The sequence below is a fragment of the Vulpes lagopus genome, chromosome 3 (assembly GCF_018345385.1).
Source record: "Vulpes lagopus strain Blue_001 chromosome 3, ASM1834538v1, whole genome shotgun sequence".
In the NCBI taxonomy this organism is placed as follows: Eukaryota; Metazoa; Chordata; class Mammalia; order Carnivora; family Canidae; genus Vulpes; species Vulpes lagopus.
In genome coordinates, this window is record NC_054826.1 from 65,458,325 (window position 1) to 65,481,398 (window position 23,074).

A 23,074-nucleotide genomic window follows, 5' to 3' on the forward strand; every position below is an offset into this window, starting at 1 on the left:
GATTCTCTCTCTCCCTCTGCCCCATCCCCTCACTCACATGGGTGCTCTCTCTCTCTCAAATAAATTTTTTAAAAAAGATGTAATATGTTTATACAATGGAATATTACTCAGCCATAAAAAAGAATGAAATCTTGCCATTTGCAGCAACATAGATGGATCTAGAGGGTATTATGCTAAGTGAAATAAGTCAGTTGGAGAAAGGCAAATACCATATTATTTCACTCATATGTGGATTTTTTTTCATATGTGGGAATTTAAGAAATAAAACCATCACAAAAAGAGCCAAAAAACCCCAGACTTAGGTATAGAGAACAAACTGGTGGTTGCCAGAGGGGAGGTGGATGGGAAGGATGGGTGAAATAGGTGAAGGGGATTAACAGGACACTTGTTGTGATGAGCACTGAATAGTGTATAGAATTGTTGAATTACTGTACTGTACACCTGAAACTAATATCGCATGTTATATGTTAATATGTTAATTATATTTGGAATTTTTATTTTATTTTTATTTTATTTTATTTTATTTTATTTTATTTTATTTTATTTTTTGAGAGGCAGAGCATGGTCTCTGAACAGAGGGGAGGGGCAGAGAGAGAGGGAGAGAGAGAATCTCAAGCAGCTCCACACCCAACGCAGAGCCCAACACAAGCCCGGATCTCACGACCCTGAGTTCATGACTCAAGCCGAAATCAAGAGTCAGATGCTTAAACAACTGAGCCACCCAGGCAGCCCATGGAATTTTTTAAATGAAATAAAATTACTAAAAATATATGATCATTTAGGAAAAGATTTCCTATCCTAAGGAATTCATATTGAAGTATTTAGCAGTGAAACATTATGATGCCAGCAACTTCTTTTCAAATGGTACACCAAAAAAAAAAAAAAAAAAAAACCACCAAAAACCAAAAACAAAAACAGTACAGATAAAGCAAATATGTCAAAAAGTTAACAATAGTTGAATCCAGCCAGAGGGTCTCTGTGTGCTTATTGTGTCATTCTTGCAACTCTTCTATATGTCTGAAGACTTTCTCAGTAAAACACGAAGGGGAAACACATAAATAAAATAAGCTTATTCACATGCAAAATAAGTCAACTAGCTGAATTTCACCTCTTCTCTGAAGATAGAAATAGTCGAAACAAGATAGTGTCCAGGATTGTGGAGTTAAGCTAACCATAGAGAGCCAACTATTTTTAAAGAGTTTACTAAGTACATGTTTGGAAACAGTACTGATCATTAAAAATCCTTTTAGCTCATGGCCAAGAGAGGATTTCTAGCTAGAGTCCTGAAAACTGGAAAGATTCCAGCCTTTTTAGCTGCTCGGCACCAGATTTAACTTAACACTAGTCAAGAAACACATTTTGAAGACTTACTATGAGCAAAGCCCTGACACTTCACAAAAGGTGTTTTTCCCTCTGCCTGTAATCTGATACTGAGTACAAAGTAGCCTCGGTTTAGTGTTTTTTGTTTTGTGTGTGTGTGTGTGTTTGTTATAAGTTGAATTGTGTCACCTGAAACTCCTATGTTGAAGTCCTACTCCTCACTGTGACCTTATTTGGGACTAGGGTCATCACAGATAGCATTTGTTAAGGTGAAGTCAATGGGGTGGATGCTAATCTAATCCGGTGACTTTATGGAAAGGGGAAATTTGGTCACACAGAGAGAGACACACACACACAGGAAGAACACGATGTGAAGATGGAGGCAGAGATTGGGCTGATGCTCCTGCAAGCCAAGAAGTAGCGAAGGTCGCCAGCAAACCACCAGAAGCTGGGACAGACTCTCCCTCGCAGCCCTCAGCACAAGCCAGCCCTACCCATACCTTGATTTTGGACTTCTTGCCTCCAGAACAGGACAATAAATGTCTGTTGTTTAGGCCCCCTTCCCCCGTCTGTGGTCATTTGTTCTGGTAACTCTAGCAAACCCGGTGGTAAAGTAAACATGCCATCGAATTTACAGCTCAGACTGTTTAAAAAGCATACAGTTCAGTGATATGAATTGCATTCACATTGACACACAGCCGTTTTTTTATTTTCAGCTAAGACAAAACCCGAGACTACGGGAAGGCTGGAGGGCCTAGTTCCATATCTGCTTCTGCTTAGCTGAGTGACCTGTTTCACCATGTGTGCGAAGAAGATACAGGACAGACAACTTCCTGTTCTGATGCTATCATTGCCCACACGTGGAGAAATTATAACAGCAATAATAGCTCACAATTTATTAAGCAATTACTATTTTGCAGGACCATGCTAAGGGCTTTACAGGGATTACCTCCTTTAATAATCACAATAACTTTATCAGGGAGGTATCATTAGTCCCATTTTATAGGTGGGGAAACTGAGACTCAAAGAGATTAAGTGCTCAGTTTTGGCAGCCCGGGGATTGGAACATAAGTCTTCACCACTGTGCATACTTTTTATTTTCTCCAGGGGCCTAGGAGAAAATAAAAAGCAAAAAGATGATTGGTGAGATTAAAACCTAGTTTGTGTTTGTGCCAAATCAGCCGACTCCCCGAGAGCCCCTGGTACACATGAGGTCACACCACCAGCTCGGCTCTCCCGTATGTCCCCACGTTCAGGAGAGGACTCCAAAGAGCCCAAGAATTCTAGATTCAAACTTGACTTTCCAGGTCATTCTGACAATGTATTTAGGGAGGTTGGAAAATACAACATTGGACTTGACAGCTTATTAGCTTGAATTATAAATGTTGACTATTTAGACAATGTGGTATGTGGGTTTCCATGTGTGCTCTTGCCTTGTGCCCCACTTGCCATGGTTCCCCTACGCAGGCCCCCCACCCCAGGTGGACAGAGCAGGGAAGTCCCTCTGAGTGATGGGGAGAAGCCACAAGCTCTGAGCAGGGACCAGGCCAGAAGCTGCCCTCTCGCAATTTCACCGAATTTCATCAGGGGTCAGGAAGTAAGTTGCTACAGGGTAGGGAGAAGTCCAGATCTCTTCTGCAGCCCCACCTGATGCTCGGCCCACTGCAGAGCCCGCATCTCAAATCACATATGCTTTCCTCCCTTCTGCATCACCTGTTTCCCAGAATAGAAAAGCCTAGAGTGGGCTGACCAAGCAGAAGGAAAGGCAGGGTTGAAGGGACAAGACTGAAAGCGTCCTGGTGAAGGGGACGGGGTGGAAGGCAGCACAGGGCAAGGGGCGTGGGGGGGGTCCCTTGAGCCCTGGGGGGGAAGTAGGGAGTGGAGATGAGCAAGCCAGGGGCCCCAGCACGTCAGGGTCAGCGGAGGCTCGGGTGAGGCCGCCAGCTGAGGCAGAGATGGGCCAGCGTAGCCTCTGGGGCCAGTGGCAGCCCCCCAAAGCCCAACTGGTAACACTGACTCTGGCTAGAAGACCGACCGAGGAGAGGCAGGGTGGTGCAGAACAGCTGAAAATGTCCAAGTTTGGCTGCTGCCCTGTTCAGATCCCTTTCTTCCACGATGCCCTGCGGCTGCGGCCGGGACTGATGGCAACCCCTCTCCGAGCCCATCGCAGCAGGCCTGCGGGCTTGGCCGGGCGGTCGTTATACCCATTTCACCAGCAAGGGCATGAGAAGTGGACAGGTGGCGTGCCTGGCTCAAGGTCACGGCCAGGAAGGCGTGACCACGAGGCGAAGCCCGACAGCCGAGCGTGGGAAAGGAAAACCGATGGCCAGATTCCAGAAAGGATGCAACACTTGGCATCACCCCCGCCAGAGCTCCCAGTGAAGGTGTGCGTCCTGGATGCGGGCTCCCTCGCCTGTCCCCGAGCCTCCCTCCGGGAAGAGAGAGCCCCCGGCTCTTTCTAATGGTCCTGTTCTGCAGATCGAGGCATCTGATGCCCAGGGAGGCTAAGCCAATCGCCCAAAGTCACACAACAGCAGGTGGAGAGACGGGGGGCCCAGGTCAGGGGACAGAGTGCGAGCTGGCCTGGTGCACGGGTGCGCGCCCCACCAGGAGTCCACAGGAGAAAAGCCCACAGAGAATCTGAGTGTCGTGTGAGATGGAGGGCCCGGTTCCAAGCAGCAGGGAACAGCTGTGTTGGCAGGAGGGGGCGAGAATGTGTGTGTGAGCACAGCTTTGACAGAGGCAAACAGTGCGTGGGAGTGTGTTGACAGCAGGGCGTGGGATGGCACTGCCATCGCCATGTGTGTTTCTGCTGGCAGCAGAATGTTCTGGTCTGTGTTGATAAACAATTGTTTGGGCAGGCGTGAGGCTGGAGCAGGGACAGGAGAGGAGCGCTGGGGGCAGGGAAAGGTGGGAGGGAGGGGCGGGCCAAGGCCAGGGCTGCTGCCCCCCCCTCCACCCCAGCCCACAGCTTCCAGAACGAGGGGCGGCCGCTGGCAGCTGCTGTTTTCCCAGCTGACCTCACTGGGTGCGAATGTCTGGGTGTGGATCCCTCTGCAAACCACCTGATGCCCATAAACGTGAAAAACAGGAGCAGGGACACGCTGTGAGGAAGAGAGTGTCCTTCGGGAGCTGCTAGTGGCGCGGATGGAGGTGTAATCAACAGCTGAAGCGGTGCAAACACATCGTGACCCCCTTGACCCGGGTGGATTCCTCAAAAGTCAGCTTCTTGGAAGAGGCGGCACCCCTGAGACCATCCCGGCTCATGACTGTAACCGGAGCCCCCGAGGCTCTCGAGGCTCTCGCTGGCCTCCTGGCAGACACAGGTGCAAGCCTGCAAGGACATCTCAACCTAGAAATCACCCACAGGAGCCCCTTCCTGGGGCTTGGGCCGGACCCCATCACTCCCCCATAGGCACACCCCGCACAAGGCCCCTCCACTTTCCCCCTCCCCACTAGCTGACCCCCAAGGCCTCGCACATATTCCTCACCTCCTCCTGGAAGCCTTCCAGGCCAGCTCCAAGCTTAGCACTGTCTCTTCCAGAGCTCCAACTGCTCTTGTTGCCAGGGCCCCTCACACAGGCCTCCCCGCGGCGAGGTAGCCCCAACTGTGCTCTGTGCTGGGCAGTGGATTGGGCACAGTGGGAATTAGGAAGACTCAGTAGTAGCTACCCTGGGGATCTCACGGCTCACTGGGGGTACACAGAGGGCAAATACAGAGACAGGGGCGTGATAGAGGCCGCGTAAGGGCACCTAAGAAATGCCGTGGGAGGGGGACCCGGGTGGCTCAGTGAGTTTGGCATCTGCCTTCAGCTCAGGTCATGATCCCGGGGTCCTGGGATGGAGCCCCACATCAGGCTCCCGGCTCAGCGGGGAGCCTGCTTCTCCTTCTCCCCCTGCCTGCTGCTCTGCCTGCCTGTGCACCCTCTCTGTCAAGTCAATAAATAAATAAAATTTTCAAAAAGAAATGCCATGGGAGATCAACAAGGAGAGCCATCCCTCCGGATTTGGAGACGAGGGGAGAGTTAACGCACCGGAGCGAGGGAGCGGCCTGCTAAATCAATGCCTGTGGTTTCTGGATTCAGAGTGTCCCAGGCACCCTCTGAAATCCTAGTTTGGGACCTGGAGGCTCCCCTGCCCTCCCGCCCTCTGCCCTCCATGGGGTTGGAGGAAGGAAGCTTTGGTGCTGGGGGAGGTTGGCGCAGCTGTTCCCTGTCCTGCCGGCTGCCCCCTTACTGCCAACAGCCTGCCACTGGCCAGGGGTTGTTGCCGAGTGCCCGACCTGCTGCTGCGTCCCGTCCCTTCTTGTCCACCAGGGTTCACAGCTCCGCTCACCCCAAAGGCCAAGGGCCAAACACCTTGGAGCGAGGCTCCGGCCTCGGACAGACAGATCCCCTGGTGAGGGCCGGACTCTTCCCTTCTCTGGCTCAGGCTCATCTCTTGCGGCGGTTCAGCAAAACCATGGCCCTTGCTTCTCCTCGTGAGGCCCTGCCAGGAGACAGACCCGCTTTCCTTTCTACACTCAAATAGAATCCTTCCCAGCTGTCCCATTCTAACAGGACCACCCTCACGCCCCTACAGTGGCTGGCTGCCTCTGTGCATCCACATGAGCAACGTCAGAGGATCCTCACCCCAAAACACCTTCCCCTGGCCCATGTGGTGTCTGAAGTTGCACTGCTAGCCCTATCCTCGGGAGGCCTTATAAAATATGATTCACGGTTGAGTCACTATGTGGGACACCTGGAACTAACACAACACTGTACGTTAACTATACTGGAATTGAAATAGAGTAAATGATTGCTGTGCCCTTACAACTGGTTAAAACAATACATTTTATGTTACGTGTATTTTGCCACGAAAACAAACATTTTGGGTGGATATGCTCCAAAATGTCAATGGCATTATTTTATAGAAGATAGAAATTTGGGTAACTTCACTTTCAATTTTATGCTTTCTTTTTTTTTTTTCTTTAAAGATTTTATTTATTTATTCATGTGAGAGAGAGAGAGAGAGGCAGAGGGAGAAGCAGGCTCCCTGTGGGGAGCCCGATGTGGGACTCGATCCCGGGATCCCAGGACCATGCCCTGAGCCGAAGGCAGATGCTCAACCGCTGAGCCACCCAGGTGTCCCAGTTTTATGCTTTCCTATATTATTTGATTTTTCTTAAGCAGTCGGGCATGTATTACTGGATCGTCAGAAAGGAAGATAATGTCCTTTCTGCTTTGAGAAATAAACACTTTGGCTCTCAAAAAATATATGTAATTTGGCTCCTGGAGAAGCAACACCTGAAGTCAGCATACGTCTGACTTCCTAGATCAGGGAATTTTGAAAAAAAATCCCTTGGGGAGGAATAAAGAAATGCATGTTCCCTGGCCCAGGTGGAGGAGCAGCCCCAGTGATTCTGCAGGCAGCCAGATCTTCTAATCCCTGCCCTGGAGACCCACCCCAGGGTGAGCTCCAGGCTGAGCTCCCCCAGAGGGTAGGAGGAAATGGGGGCTCCTGCCACTCAGGGCTACTGTTGGGAACCCCTCGCTCCCAGGGGCAGAGCCAAGACCTGGGTCTTCCCAGTTCTTTTCCATGGGGGCCTCCACCTGCCTTTCCTTGTTTAACAGATACTTTGGGGAAATGGCAGGGATGGCCACCTTGATGGCAGGGCGCACCCAATCTTTGAGGCTGGATGAGGCCTGGAGAGGTCATTCAGTCCATCCCCCTGTCTCCAGGCAGCACTAGAATTATCCCAGCCGGGTAAGCCTTTATCTTGTTTTGAGGACTTAGGAAGCTGGGCATTCCACACCCTTCCTTGGTCAGCCATTCTCATGTCTAAACATTCCTAGCCAGGAAGTCCTTCCTCATGTCTAATCCAAACTTTTTATGCTAAGAGTTTCCATCCTGTGGCTCTTGTGGTTGGAGACAGGGAAATGGCTCTTGCTTCCCTGCCTTCATGCTAGGTCAGGAACCACCAGAGCCTTGAATCAATACCAAAGTCCTAAATTGCTATGAACCCCAGGCAAATCTCTACTACTCTTGGAACTTCAGTTTCCTCACCTGTAAAATGAGGCCGATGACATCCAAAGTGCAGGAACTGAGAGGGTCAAATGAGGTATGAGTATGTGCATGAGGCATAAAACTTACCAGCAACATGAGGCTGTAATTATCATTAATAAATAACAACCACCCACCCTTGCCGAACCATTGTATGAAAATGGTTTCCAATGGGGTGGTACAAAAGATAATTTTAGGTGCTACTAGAACACATATCTTAAAATTTAAATTTAGGGCAGCCTGGGTGGCTCAGCGGTTTAGCGCCGCCTTCAGCCTAGGGCATGACCCTGAAGCCCGGGGATCGAGTCCCACGTCAGGCTCCCTGCATGGAGCCTGCTTCTCCTTCTGCCTTGTCTCTGACTCTCTCTCTCTCTCTGTGCCTCTCATGAATAAATAAATAAAATCTTAAAAATAAATAAAATTTAAATTTAATGTGTTAGAAAAAAAATAAAAGCATATCAAATCCTGGATTTTATGGGTAGTTTTTTAAAGATTTTATTTATTCATTCATGAGGGACACAGACTCGGGCAGAGGGAGAAGCAGGCTCCCTACAGGTAGCCTGATGCGGGACTCGATCCCAGGACCCCGGGATCATGACCTGAGCTAAAGGCAGACTCTCAACCACTGAGCCACCCAGGTGCCCCCAGGATTTTATAAGTATTATTGCTTAGAATAGGGGCATGTTAAGATAACAACAGCAACAAAACTTACCATCGTTTTACGGAAAAAATATCAAGTAAATGATACTCTAGGTAGCATGAGGCTAGGGCCAAAATTGTCAAGGTGCCTCAAGAAATGCCATCGGAGTAGAGCTGGCCAAGGAGAATGAAGGAGGCTGGTTCTACAGAGTGGGCAAGAGAGGCTGAGTCAGGTGAAGGATGAGAAGTGAAGTCTCAGAGGACAGGAGGAGACAATGATTGAGTGCCCTGCCCCCAGATGCAGCCTTCTCTGGGTTCTAGAACAGTCACCCCCCCAGAGCTGGGCTGTTCCCAGCTCTAGCAAGGATGGGGATTTCTTGTCCGTATCGTAGTCTCCAGGGCTCAGAGCCCCTCTTTGTCCAGCTCTCCCCTGCCAGAGGGAGTTAGACAACCCTGACCCCCTTCTGTGTCCCTCCTGCACCATCGCCCAGCTGTGGTCTGTTAGCTTTGCTGTGGAATTCACAGCTTCCCAAACAGATCCCTCTCCTCCACTGTCAACATGGGATTAAGCAAAGAGGCCTGGCAGAGAAGGTCATCTGAGAGCCCCTGTGTGCCAGGCCCCTGGCTGGGCACCAGGACACAGAGTGAGTGAAAGAGGCCCCTGCTCTCCAGGACCTCACAGCAGAGCCAGGGAAACCCCCCTCCCACGGCCGTCCCAGCTATCATAGGGCTGTGTCTACGTTAGGGCAGTGGGGGAAATGGTCCTCTCTGCCTGAGGGTCCTTGGCCTCCGGGGACCAGGCATCTTATTGGAAAAAAACATTACTTCCCCATTACCTTCCTCCGGGAAGGGGCTCCAGGCCCTCGCTTACCCTTTATGCCTAGTCCCAGTAGCGAGCATCGTAATACCTCCTCTTGAACTGGAGTTTCTCAACCCTGGCATCTGTACACCCAGTTCTCTGGAGTCTGAGATATCTCTATGAGACTTTAAGATGCCTATGTTTTCATTTTGGAATCATCTAAAAAAAAATCGGTATAAACAAATGCTACATCATCTGGATGCTTGGCTTACAGCCGAGTATGTGATCACAGAATTTTAGCATCTACATTTGTACCAGTGTTTATGGAAAGCAGTCAACTTGGGTTTTGTTTTTTTATTTTTAATTTAAGTAGACGCTGCATATGGAAAAATACACAAACCTTAAGTATATAGCTGGATGAATTTTCACAAAGAGAACACATCTGTGAACCCAACAGGAAACACAATATTATTACTGCTTCCCCGGAGACCCTCCTCAAGAACTCCTACACTCCTCAGTGGTAACCACTGTCCTTCATAGCAGAGATGAGTTCTGCACATTCCCGAACTTGATATACTGGGCCATATAGAATCACTCTTTGATCCCTGGCTTCTTTCTCTCAACATAACGCCCATGAGATTTATCCATGTCGGCATGTAGCCGTAGATTGCCATGGTTAGTGTCTCATCAGTGCTTCTCAAAGTAGGGTCCTCAGAGGTAGGCTTCCAGTAATCGACCAGCTAGAGAAAAGCAACTGCAGGTGCCTGGTGGTTCAGAAGGGGGTCGAAAGCATCCCACTTGCAAGGCACACAGTCCTGCCGTGAGCATTCACTCTACAGCCAGGGTCCTGCCACAGCCCCACTCCAGACTCTCAAACTGGGGCTTCCCCGGAGCACCACCCTGGGCCAGGCCTCTAGGTCTTTGCAAATGCTGCTCCGAACTCCTGGGATGCCCTCCCCTCGTTTGTCTGCCTAGCAAAGGCTTATGTGTTTGCCTCCTCCATGAGGTCTCCCCCAGCTCCCCTGGGCAGACTCAGGCACCCCTTTTCTTATGCTTTATCCATGTTACCCCTCGGCCTTTATCACCCCATGTGGTCACTTCAAGTCTGTCTCCCCACTGGACTATGGGCTTTGAGACCAGGAGTGAGTGTGGGGCGACACTGGACTCCCTCCCAGAGTGACCGAGTTGGGAGTCTTGCTGCACCCCCACCCAGGGCCATCAGAGGCAGGAGCTGGATTCTCTATCCTGGCTCACCTACCTCATTAAACATGGGGTTTGGTTGGCTCCAACATCCCTGCCTCATCAGCAAGGGTGGACAGCATCAGAACTATGGCATGGGAGTTCTTGGCCAAGCCGGCACACCAGGGAATTAAAGGCCTGGACAGTCCTGCTTGGGCCAATGCCAGGCCCTAGGGCCCAAGGATGAGATACTTTACTAGACAGGCATCAGTTTCCTCATCTGTGAAATGGGAACAATGAACCTGGTCACCTTCCTCTTCCCTGGGAAGAGTATGAAGTTAATGAATGCCCAAGACCGGATGTGACTATACCTAAGACCTAGTGCAAGCTGCCTGAAGGCAAGGGAATGGCCTAGGTGACCCTCGGTTCTCTCCTCCTGCCTGGGACTGAAGGACGGTGTGAGAGCCACAGTTCAGCTGCAGCTGCTCATCTTGGTCCTCCACCCTTCCCTGGGGGGGGGGGGGTGGTCTTTCCTGGGAAGCCCTAATCTGCTTGCTGAGCACCTACCCCACTTATTCCCACCTAAATTTGCCCCATCCTGTGCCTTGCCCCTGCAGTGCTGTGTCCAGTCCACGGCAGGAAATTGGGGTTCTTTGTCCTTTCTCACAGAACCCTGCTCCCGGTGCCCCCGCTCTAGGCAGCCTTCTCCTGCTCACTCTGGGCACGATGGGCTCGTCCACACTCTTGCCGTTTGAGAAAGGTCCGCGTCCCAGGCTCCCCAGGCCTCTGCACCCTGCGGCGGAGCTGGGACCACTGAACGCGGTCCTGGGAAAAGCGGGCTCCACCCAGCGGGGGGGAGGGCCGCAGCGCCCCGTTGCCGCGGCAACCAAAAGGACCCCCCCCCCCCCGCCTCTCCATTGGCCGCTGAGATCGCCATCGCTCCTCGCCGCCAGAAGGGACCAACCCGAGGCAGGCTGAGGGGCCCCCTGGGGGCTGGCTCGGCCGCAGGGAAGCCCGCCCGCGGGGACCCACCTCTCAGGGCCCAGGGCCGCGGCGGAGCTGCGCCCGGGAGTCGGGGCGCGGGCGGGGGGGGGGCGGGCCGAGCCTCTCGCAGGATGTTCTCGGGCGGGGCTGCGTGGACGCACAGCTGGGTTGTTGGGCCGGGAAGGAAGCAGTTTTTCTTCCCAGCAATTCGGGTCGCCAGAGAGGCCGGGCGGGGCGGGGGGGCGGGGGGCTCCTTGGGACGGCAGCCGGGAGTTCCCCGAGGGCTGCCTGGCGGAGGCGGAGGCGCGGGCGCTGGGGGCGGGGAGGAGGCTGCGGGGCAGAAGTATTAGGGCAGCGGGTGCGGAGGATCCCCGGAGGTCAGCTGGGGCGCCGGGCCCCCGGGCTCGCGGTCGGGGAGGCCCCCGGCTCGCACCCCCGCCCTGCCCTCCGCAGCGCCACCCGGCACACGGCGGCCTTCCTCTCCGTGGTCCCGAGGAGGGAGGGTCCCGCCACCTTCCCCTGCGCCCAGCGCCCCGGGAGCTCCCTCCCCGAAATGCCTGCAAGACGACCGGAAAGGGGGGGCTCTTCCCCCGCACCTTACGGATGAGGAAACTGAGGCTCACGGAGGCTACCTGGGGGAAGCCTCGGGGAGCTCGTCCCAGCCAGGCGGGAGGCGCCCCCCCCGCGCCGGCACCCCCACCCCGCCCCGGCACCCCCCACGCCGGCACCCCCCCCCCGCCCCGGCACTCCCGCCCCGGCACCCCCCACCCCGCCCCGGCACCCCCGCCCCCGCGCCGGCACCCCCCCGCCCCCCCCCGCCCCGGCACCCCCCCGCCCCCCCCCCACGCCGGCACCCCCCCCCCCGCCCCGGCACCCCCCCGCCCCGGCACCCCCCCCCGCCCCGGCACCCCCCCCGCCCCCCCCCCACGCCGGCACCCCCCCCCCCCCGCCCCGGCACTCCCGCCCCGGCACCCCCCCCCCCCGCGCCGGCACCCCCCCTCCGCCCCGGCACCCCCCCCCCCCCCCCCCCCCCCGCCCCGGCACCCCCGCCCCGGCCGCCGGAAGGAAGGGTCGCGCCAAGCTGGGAGACTTGCGTGGTTTCCTTTAGCAAAACTGCGTCAGACCCTGTCTGGGGGTAAACCGCCGCTAACTGGTGACAGTGCCCCGATTGCAACAGATCACGGAGGGGAAACCGAGCCTTCGCGGCCTCCTCCGCCCTCTCTGGAAAGTTCCCTTTTCAGGGGACAGCAGATTAAAGAAGAGAGCGCCCGCCCTCCCCAGAAGGAGGGAAGAGAGTGTTTGGAACTCCTCTTGCTCTTTCAAAACCGCCTAAAATCACCCCTGGAAGCCTCGGCTTAACAATAACAGACCCATCCAACTAAGGCTGATTGGGGTTGAGGCCCGGCAGAGAGCACCCCGACCCGCCAGCACCCTGTGCGCCAGGGAGGGGCCGCGCCTGCCGAGTGGGCACCGCGGGTAGCGCTAGCCTGGGCCTCATCTCCCTCATCTGCGAAATGGACTTGATTAGAGTGTGAGGATTAGGAAAAGTAATCAGCACACCCACCAGAACCTTTCTTGGTGCTGCTGAGCTCTGGATGGGTCAGGTGGCCCTCGTACAGAGTATCCCTCACCCCTCAGAGGCGTCCCAACCCCAAAACACCAGGCTTGCCAAGGACCACACACTCAGGGAGAGGCTTTTGCCCAAATGCCCTTGCAGTTCAGTCCCCGGAAGCCAGAGTCAGAATCTGTAACAAACACTTAAGGAACACCTAAAAATTGATATGTTTTGAGTGCCTAACATATGTCAGACTCTGTATTTCTTTTAAAGATTTTACTTATTTGAGAGAGAGAGAGAGCATGAGTAGGGGGCAGAGGCAGAGGGAAAAGTCGACTGCCTGCTGAGCAGGGAGCCTGATGGGGTGGGGGTGGGGCTCGATCCCAGCACCCCAAGATCATGATCTGAGCCTAAGGCAAATGCTTAACCGACTGAGCCACCCAGGTGCCCCTGTCAGGCTCTATATTAAGTGTTGAACCCTGATCAACCCTTTTAATCATTCCAGAACAACCTCTTTTTTTTTTTTTTTTTTTTAAGATTTTATTTACTTATTCACGAGAGACACACACAGAAAGAGAGAGAGAGAGAGGCAGAGACACAGGCAGAGGGAGAAGCAGGCTCCATGCAGGGACCCCGACGTGGGACTCGATCCCGGGTCTCCAGGACCAGGCCCTGGGCCAAAGGCAGAGCTAAACCGCTGAACCACCCGGGCTGCCAACAACCCTTTTTTTCTCTTGAAAAATACTGTGGGCAGTTATTCCCATGTTGCAGATGTTCAAACTGAAGTTTATAGAGAAGTTAAGAAAGTTCACCGTGTGAATTTCAGACTCTTTCTGATGCAAATGACAGAAAACTTGACTCAAAATGGTTTATGCTAAAAATAGAATTTGCTGGCTCAGAGAACTGAAAAATCCAGGCATGACTTGATTTGGAGACTCCAAAATGTCATAAAGACTGAATCCCTCCACTCTGTCTTCACCGTTTTGGTGCCACATTTGGGCTCCATGAGTGGTCTTCAAAGAGCAGCTCCAGGTTCCTATCATCCCGAGGCCTAGTTCTGTATGAAGAAGGGTCTCGGATGGGTACCTGGGGGGCTCAGTGTTTGGGCATCTACCTTTAGCTCCAGGTGTGATCCTGGGGTCCTGGGATCAAGTCCTACATCGGGCTCCCCACAGAGACCCTGCTTCTCCCTCTGCCTGTGTCTCTGCCTCCCTCTCTGTCTCTCTCATGAATACATAAGTAAAAATCTTAAAAAATAAATAAATAAATAAATAAATAAATAAATAAATAAATAAATGAAAGAAAAAAGAAGGTCTTGGTAATTGCAACACAAGTCTCGGGATTTACTCTATTACACAGGCTAGCGGAGGGTCATGTGACCACCTCACAAAAGGCACAACCAGGGAAGCTATGGCACTGATTGGCGGCCTGGTGACGTGCAGCCTCGCCTGTACCAAGGGGCTGAAAGGGCAGGAGGGAGGACTCTTTCTCCCAAGGAGGAACAGAAAAGATGGGGGAATGGGTGCTAGCAGCTAACTCGACCCGTGTCTTGCAGGTCATAGGTGGCGTGGTTGAGAAGAGTTGGGGCAGGGATTGAGCCTTGGCAGTCGGACTGCAGAACCCTAATTCCTCTACACCTCGCCTGCAGGTTCCAGCCCAGTAGAGAAGGCCCGGATGTGGAAGGTAAGGAAGGCCCTTGCCCTGGGGGGAGAGGGCCCAGGTCACATACAGAACCTATCCCCACCTCCCACCCTGGCTGCTGCTGTTCCTGGAGGGTCCCAGGAGCCTCTCTGATAGCTGGGCCTGGGCTATTACCTGCCCCACTGGGGCAGACCTTAGTTGGAGTCACTCACTGTCCTGGGGTCTAATTGCTTCCCGTTTCTCCAAGCAGAGGGAAGATTCCTCGGGGTCTAGGACAATGTTCTCCCTTTTCCTGTATGTGGTCTCTCTGGGACCAAGCAGAATTCGTACGGTATAGGTAGCAATGGTGATTTTGAGATGCCCTCAGAAGGTCCTTTTCTACCCCCATGTGCTTCCTTTACTATATAAAAAAAAAAAAAAATTTCATCTTTAGGGGCAACTGGGGGCTCAGTGGTTGAGCATCTGCCTTTGACTCAGCTCGTGATCCCGGGGTCCGGGGATCGAGTCCCGCATCAGGCTCCCCCCGGGGAGCCTGCTTCTCCCTCTGCCTACGGCTCTGCCTCTCTCTCTGGGTCTCTCATGAGTAAATAATAAAAATCTTAAGAAACAAAACAAATTCCATCATTAGATAGGATTTCACTCCTTCAATTCCCCTTAAGATTCAAATTCCCCTGAGAAAGGCAGCATGGTAAGTCTCATCACTCATTCACACAATAGTGAGAAGTAGTTCACAGAATTTTTCCTGAGGGCAGGGTTCGTCATCACGGCCACCGTTGATTGAGTGCCTAGTAGGTGCTTTCCACTGATTCAAGAGCTTCTCATGCGTTATCTCATTTAATTCTCACCCCTCTGTGAGGTGGCTACTCTGAGTGACCCCATTTTCCAGGCGAGGAGACTGAGGCCCAGAGAGGTTAATGATCTTGCCCAAAGTCTGCAAGCAGTAGAACAGGGATTTGAACCCATGAAGTCTGGTCCCCAAACGTACACGCTCCATGCACCCTACCAAGATAATCATTAACGCTTTTCAGCTTACAAATATATTTAATACATCTTTAGGACTTCCCTATAATTCAGCAAAGTTGTTAGTATAAGCAGCCTCATTTTTAGAGGAGAACACTGAGGGGTGCCTAAGTGGCTCAGTTGGCAAGCGTCCAGTTCCTGACGTTGGCTCAGGTCATGGTGTCAGAATCTGAAATCAAGCCCCGCATTAGGCTTGCCACTGGGCATGGAGCCTGCTTAAGGTGCTCCCTCTCCTTCTCCCCAACCCCCACCTCTGTCTCTAAAAAAAGAGAGAGAGAGAGAGAGAGGGAGCGTGAGAGGAGAACAGTGAGGAAGCTAAATCCAGTCAATAGATGAGCTTGCAGACCCAGGGTTTGACCCAATATTCCCATCTGAGATGACTGACCCCACACAGCACCCAGTGAGAAGAGCCTTGGGTCAGCGACCTGGTGTCCTGGGAACAGTGGGAGAGTGTGGGGGGCCTGGAAGCTGGGAGCTGTCAAAACAAACCCACTCCTTCCTCTCCTCTCTCCCTCCCTCCTCCTTTCCTTCTCTTTCTTCCCTCCTTCCTCCCACTCATTCATTCAGCTACCTGGACACCTACTAGGCAGGAGAGCTACGGGTAAGCAATGACCAGAACAAGTGTCCCTTGTGCTCTCACAGGGTTGATAGTCTAAAAAACAAATAAACAGGGGCACCTGGCTGGCTCAGTGGTTGGAGCAGGTGGCTCTTGATCTCGGGATCGTGAGTTCTAGCCCCATGTTGGGTGTAGAGATCACTGAAAATAAATAAATTAAAAATAAAACAAAAAAACAAGGGCACCTGAATGGCTCAGTTGGTTGAGCATCTGCCTTCGACTTGGGTCATAATCTCAGAGTCCTGGGGTCGAGCCCCACATCGGGCTCCCAGCTCAGCGGGGAACGTACTTCTCCCTCTGCTGCTCCCTCTGCTTTGCTCTGTCTCTCTGTCAAGTAAATAAATAAAATCTTTAAAAAAAAAAAAAAACCTTGCTATTTCTTGAGTGTTTACGGTAAGCAGGGCCCATGCTAGGTGCTGACATGCATCAGCCCCATAGGCCACTTTCTCAGGTAGGAGATGGACACTTAGGAAGAGTGACGTGCATTATCTCATTTAATGACTCCGGAGTAACTCCAGAGTCCCAGCATTTCACCACTAGACTGGGCTGCACCCATCTTGGGGTGTAGTGAAGATCTAGTGGATGGTTAGAGTGAGTGCACACACACACACACACACACACACACAGAGCAGTGGCTCTGACTCCAAACAGCTAGCACCAGAGGCAGCCATTCCTGTTGTCTCCAGCACCTTCCTTCCCACCGGGAGCCTCCAGCACCCTCCTTCCCACCGGGAGCCAGGCCCCACCCCACACAGGAGCTGAGTGGGAAAAGGAAAGGATAGGCGGCTCCGAATGAAAACCCCCAGGAAAATTGAGTGAGACTGATCTAACCAGAGGTTCCGAAGGAGACCTCACCCACTCTCCCTGGGCAGTCTGTAAGCATGACGTCTGTGTGCCTTGGTTTCCTCTCCTGTAAGTTGATCTGCTCACAGGCTGTGTCTGAAGTACTACCTATAAGAAACTTCCTAGATCCAGCTGGATAGGGAAGCGCCCTGCTTCCTGACTTGGTCCTTCCAGGTTCTTCACAGGGATTGTATTTCCCATTTTACAGAGATGGAAACGAGGCTCAGAGAGGCTGACCCACAGCCACCTAATGAGTGTTAGAAATGTAATGAGAAGCCATCCAGGTTTTGAATCTGTTGCCCCACAAGTGTCTACTAAGCACTCAACTGCATGCCAGAGTCTGAGCTACGTCCAAGAGATATGACAGTGAGGAAGGTAGGTTTGTCCTACCTCTAGGAGAGTCAATTTCGGTGGGGGTGACAGATGAGAGGAAATACTGGAAATGTTGGCAGGAGAAAGTGACAAGAGCTGGAAGACTTTTGGGAGGGTAAAGGACAGAGGTCCCCTTGGGGCTGTCTCAGCTTCCACATTTGGGAGGACCCAAAGAGCAAAGATTTTGGGGGCTGATCGTAGTCTTGGTTCAAGTAGGGTGCTAACTGGGAGGAGGAGTTGGAGCTGCCCCACCCAAAAATACCCAGACACCTCTCAGGCCACGCACTGCCTGCCTGGAGTTTCCACCCCAACTGTTTCCTTGTCTGGGGTGGTTTCCAGCCCCACCTGCTTTCCTGGAGTCCAGTTCATCTATCACTCCTACCAGGCATGTACCTGGTGTCTAGTGTTATTCTGAGTAATTCCAGAAACCCAGGTGCCCTCACCTGCTCCTGATTCAGTTTGACTCACCCTCCTCATTTCTGGAAGGTGGCTCTTGGCTGTTCTGACCTCATGCTTGGGCACCGGATGCCTCTGGGAGGAGGATCCTCCTCCTCACTCCTGAAGGTTAAGCCAGTAGGTGTCATGCCGAGGAAGTGGAGGAGCCCTGAGGAGGAAACCCTCATCCACCCGGGATTAACGTCCTCCTTTTACAGCCCACTCCGGATGTCTCCTTTCCAGTGATCACCCATGTTCTCCCTGTCTGTCCCAGGAAAAGGCTATTATCTAGGAAGAATAGCTAATGTTAATTGATCGTTTACTATGAGCTAGGTACTCTGTAGACATCGTTAGAGTCTCACAACATTCCATTGTTGGTTTTTATTTTCCAGATGAGAAAATTGAAACTCAGAGAGGGGACTCGTCTTGTCTGAGGTCACACAGCAAGGGATTTGCTGAAGTGGGATTGGAACCGAGGTATACTAGATGTCTGAGTTGTTTAACCAAGGCCACACACACCTGACTCCCACGCCACCTGTTCACGGGTAGAGAGGGAAGATGGGGGTCATTCCACCTGCCAGGCTTGAGCCTGCTTAGATCCTGCCTCATGCACCTCCAGGATCCTTTTCTGGTGGTTCTGAGGGGATAGAAGCTCTGAGAGGAGCCAGCATTTGCTCAACCCGGGAATCTGACGGCCACCACTTCCTCGATGGGGTGAAGCCCAGACCTATAGAACACCCATAGCAGGTGCTCCCCTTATGAGTGGGCCAGGTCTATGATGCTTGGTGGCAGTCATGGCCACCAAGTCATCCCTCCTCATTTTATATGGGCCCAAGCCCGCCATGGCAGCTGTCCCCCTCTTTCCCACCCACCGCTTTTCCCCAGTTGGCTCTGCATCCCTCCCACTGGGCCTCCCTTACCTATCCTACCTTCACAAGGGGTAAGGCCCAGAGCTGTGCTAACTAACCACTAGCCCCCTGTGGTTGTTGAGCACTTGAAATGTGATTAGTGCTGCTGACAAACCGAATTTTAAATTTTATTTAATTCTAATCAAATTACATTTAAATTTTAAAATTGATAATGTAGCGGGGATGCCTGGCTGCCTCAGTTGGTGGAGCATGTGACTCTTGATCTCAGGTTTGTAAGTTTGAGCCCACAATGGGAGTTTACTTAAAAACAATTTTTTTTTTTTTTTTTTTACAAAATGTTTTTAAAAATTGATAATGTAGGGCAGCCCGGGGTGGCTCAGAAGTTTAGCACCACCTTTGGGCCAGGTTGTGATTCTGGAGACCCGGGATGGAGTCCTACATTGGGCTCCCTGCATGGAGCCTGCTTCTCCCTCTGCCTGTGTCTCTGCCTCTCTCTCTCTCTCTGTCTCTGTGTCATGAATAAATAAATAAAATCTTTAGAAAAAATTGATAATGTAGTTATTGAAAAACATTTAAATATGTGTGGAACACCTTGGGCGTGAAATCTACTTTTACAACGGCAAATTTTATGGAATTTAAATATAGGTCATTTTCTGATGAAAACTTTGCAAGTACCATAAGTATAAACTAGGTTTTGAATGCTTAGTAATAGAAAAATGTAAAAATATCTCATTAATATTTTTTACATTGATTACATGTCAAAATGGTAGTTTTTTGTATATCGTATTAAATAAAATATATTATTAAAATTGATTTCACCTGACTATTTTTGTAACGTAGCTACTAGACAGTTTTTTGGTTATGTATATGACTCATATTCTATTTCTATCAGACGGTGCTAGTCTGGAGGTTAAATGCGTGGGTTCAAATCCTGGCTCTGTGTGTCCTTGAGCAACTTAACCAGACTCTCCGGGTCTCAGTTCCTCACCCACCTATAAGACAGGGATAATAGTAGCACCTCCCTCAGAGCTGTGCAGAGGAATAAAGGAGAAAATGTTTGTAAAGCACTTAGCACAGTGCCTGGTGTATAGTAGTGCTCAGGAGTGGGGGAAAGAGCAACATTATAGGCTTCCTTTTATCATAACACTCCAAGTGCAGTTGAACTAAACTCACCAATATCTAGGGGGCCTGACTCTGGGGCTTCCAAGGAGTGAGCAAGCCATGGGCTCTCCTGGAACCCATTGCCTAGAAGGGAGGCTGCTCCTGAAAGAAGCTGGCTAAGGGCAGGTGGTACATGGAGCTGAGGGAGAGGGCCTCCAGCTGCTTCTGCAGGAGTGGCCTGGGAAGGCTTCCCTGGGGAATGGGGCCTGTTTGAGCTAAACCTGGCTGGCAAGGAGCCAATCCAGTGGAACTGAGGAGAGGGTGTCCTGTAGGGTGAACAGCTTACACGCAAGGGCGGCAGCACCAGCGCAGGCGGCGACTGTCTACTTCTGGAACTGTGCCATCTGCTTCACCAAATTTTCCATTTCTTGCCTCGGCTCCCTCCTGGCTCCAACACTGTCCCTGTGTCCATGGCAATCGTAAGGCCCACATCACTCCCCTGCTCATCTCCCCTGTCTGCCTGTGAGAGCCTCCTCCCTCCTTTGCTGCTCCAGCCAGGCCTGTGCTGGGAGGTTTCCCCTGATGGCTCTCCAGGCTCCCCACCACACCTCGGCTCTGTCTGTGGTTCTTCTAGACTGACCATCTCATTCTACACCAACCTGGGTCCCACCCTCTCTCTCTTCATCTTTCCAGGGTGGTCGTGCCTCCCCAACAAACTTGCCCCTTTCTTAGGGCAGGAACCTGAATCAGCTCTTACCCACCTCCTAGCACCGGCCGAGCCTCTCAGTGAGACCTATGGATTGCCAGATCCCCTCATGGGGGAAGCCGAGAGGCATGCCTGCCCAGGCACAGTGGAAAATCCCTGGCAGAGGGAAGGGCTATGGAAATTTCTTCTTAACATTCTCTTTCCAGACTTGGCCTTGCCCCAGAGAGCAGTTAAGCATTTGCCCAGTGACCTGCAGGGTGGCTCTATTCTGCCTCTTGTCCCCACCCCCACCCTAGGCTTGAACCCAGGAAGCAGTGATGAGGCTGGAACAAGCAGCAAGTGGCAGCTGAGCTCAGCCTCTGAGAATGGCACTTGATGTCTTCAGTCTCGCCGCCTGCGTTCTAAGATGAAGACACAAGGGTCAGTGGCAAAACGATTCGAGGCTGCAAATCTCTCTACTCCCAGTTCAAGCTGCTTCTGTGCCTGTGGGCTTATCTGTAAATGGGCATAATAGTGATAGTACCTACTTGTTAGGATTGGTGGTATGCGAAGTGCATTAAAGATGTAGAACATGGGCAGCCCAGGTGGCTCAGTGGTTTAGCGCCACCTTCGGCCCAGGGCCTGATCCTGGAGACCCGGGATCGAGTCCCATGTAGGGCTCCCTGCATGGAGCCTGCTTCTCCCTCTGCCCGTGTCTCTGCTTGCCTCTCTCTGTGTGTCTCTCATGAATAAATAAATAAATAAATCTTTAAAAAAAAAAAGATATAGAACATGCTATATATATGAACTCTGTAGCCTCTCTAACCCTGAGCCTGCTCCTCCTCGTAGCTCCAGTGGTGGAGGGCGTCAGTCCCATTTGGGCAGCGGCTGACCTCCAGGCACTAGAATGAGGCCCTGAAGTTCTCACCAGGGGCTTGCAGGTTCCAACGCTGCCTGGCGTCATGTTGTCTATAGACTGTGTCCACAGTCTGTCTTGCCCACATTTGTCCCATTGCTTTTTAAATGTATGTAGATACAGAGCGCCTGGGTGGCTCAGTTGGCTGAGCACCTGCCTTTAGCTCAGGTCACGATCCTGGGCTCCTTGCTCAGCGGGGAGCCTGCTTCTCCCTCTCCTTTTGCTCCCCCCACCCCACCCCCGCCAGCTTGTGCTCTCTCGCTCTTACTGTCAAGTAAATTAAATACAAATCTTTTAAAAATAAAAGTAAATTAATGTATGTAGATGCAATTTTTGGTAAATAAAATACAAATTCACTTCACAGTGTAGTGAAATCACAGGGCATATATCCAGTCAATCAGTGATGGCAAAAGCCAACTAAGAATTTTGGAGTTTCATAATGGGTCGGGGGCCACTGGGACAGGTGACCCAATCTCAACCCTCCTCCCCAGAGGAGCGTGTGTTTCTCTCCTGTCTCTTGAGATGTGCCAACCCAAGTCAGCTCCACTGCTCTGTCCCTGGCCCCCAGACTACCCCTGAAGGGGCTTGGACAGGAATCTGAGTGTGTGGCTGAAAAGCAGAGGTGCGAGAGAATGAAGAAGGCCACCCTCATGTCCTCAGGGAGGAAGGCTCACCCCTCTTTCCTCCCACTTGCTAGAACATAAAGAATATTGCAGATCCCTAGCCCTCCTCCAGCCCTTCACCACTTACCACCTTGTAGGCATGGGTGCAGTGGACTTGGCTCTCGGGGTCATTGGACTAGGGTGTGGAGAGGCATCAAAGTGCCGGGACGTGCTGTGTACTGTTGGTGGGAATGTAAAATGGTGCAGCCACTGCTGAAAACAATATGGCAATTCCTCAAAAATTAAAAATAGACTTACCATCTGATCTAGCAATCTCACCTGTAGGTATATACCCCAAAGAAATGAAAGCAGGGTCTCAAAGAAGTATTTGTACACCCATGTTCATAGCAGCATGATTCACAGTAGCTAAAAGATGGAAGCCACCCATGCGTCCATCGGTGGATGGAAGGATAAGCAAATGCAATATGTACATACAGTGGAGTAGTATTCAGCTTAAAAAGGAGGAAAATTGTGGCTATAGAAAATTTGCTACAACCTGAATGAACCTTGAAGACACTGTGTTAAGTAAGACAGGGACAGTAAGACAAATACTGTGTGATTCAACTCATATGACATATCTAGAAAAGTCAGATTCATAGAGATACAAGGTAGAATGGTGATTCTCAGGGGGTAGGAGGAGGGGGACATGTGGTATTGTTATTTAGTGGGTGTAAAATTTTGGTCATGCAAGATAAAAGACTTCTGAAGAACAGTTGCATGACAATATGAATATATTTTTAACACTACTGAACTGTACACTTAAAAATGGTTCAAAGCGGGGACACCTGGCTGGCTCCCTTGGTGGAGCATGCAACTCTTGAACTTGGGGTCGTGAGTCTGAGCCTCACATTGGAGGGAATAGATTGTACTTAAAATATTTTTTAAAAAATTGTTCAAATTGGGGCAGCCCCGGTGGCTCAGTGGTTTAGCGCCGCCTTCAGCCCAGGGTGTGATCCTGGAGACCCGGGATCGAGTCCTACATCGGGCTCCCTGCATGGAGCCTGCTTCTCCCTCTGCCTGTGTCTCTGCCTCTCTCTCTCTCTGTGTGTGTTTCTCATAAATAAATAAAGTCTTTAAAAAATTATTCAAATTGTAGATTTTATGTTATGTATATTTTACCACAATTTTAAAAAAAGAAGTGTTGGGAATTGGGTCCTAGTGGGCCTCATAGGAGACAGCAGATCTGAGATGCCATGGTTCTTTTCACCCTTTCTATGAGCCAGGCACTGTTTTAGGCACACAAAACACGTAGGTTAACATTCTACTGGCAGAGACAGATGATAAATAAAATTTGAACCAAATGCTCATGGCTTCTCTATGTTTTTCTTCTCCAGGTGAAAAATGTACCATATTTATGCATCAGGCTCTCTGCTCAGTGGGGAGTCTGCTTCTCCCC

The 23,074-nt window shown here is 51.5% G+C and overlaps 1 long non-coding RNA gene across 1 annotated transcript; it reads right to left on the minus strand.

Moving 5' to 3' along the window:
• Positions 1-17,873: 17,873 nt before the first annotated feature.
• LOC121486618 lies at positions 17,874-20,291 on the minus strand. The gene is made up of 3 exons (XR_005986696.1): positions 20,177-20,291; positions 19,762-19,877; positions 17,874-17,980 (listed from the first exon to the last, which is right to left on the minus strand). It is a non-coding gene; the product is annotated as an uncharacterized LOC121486618 (long non-coding RNA).
• Positions 20,292-23,074: the final 2,783 nt, after the last annotated feature.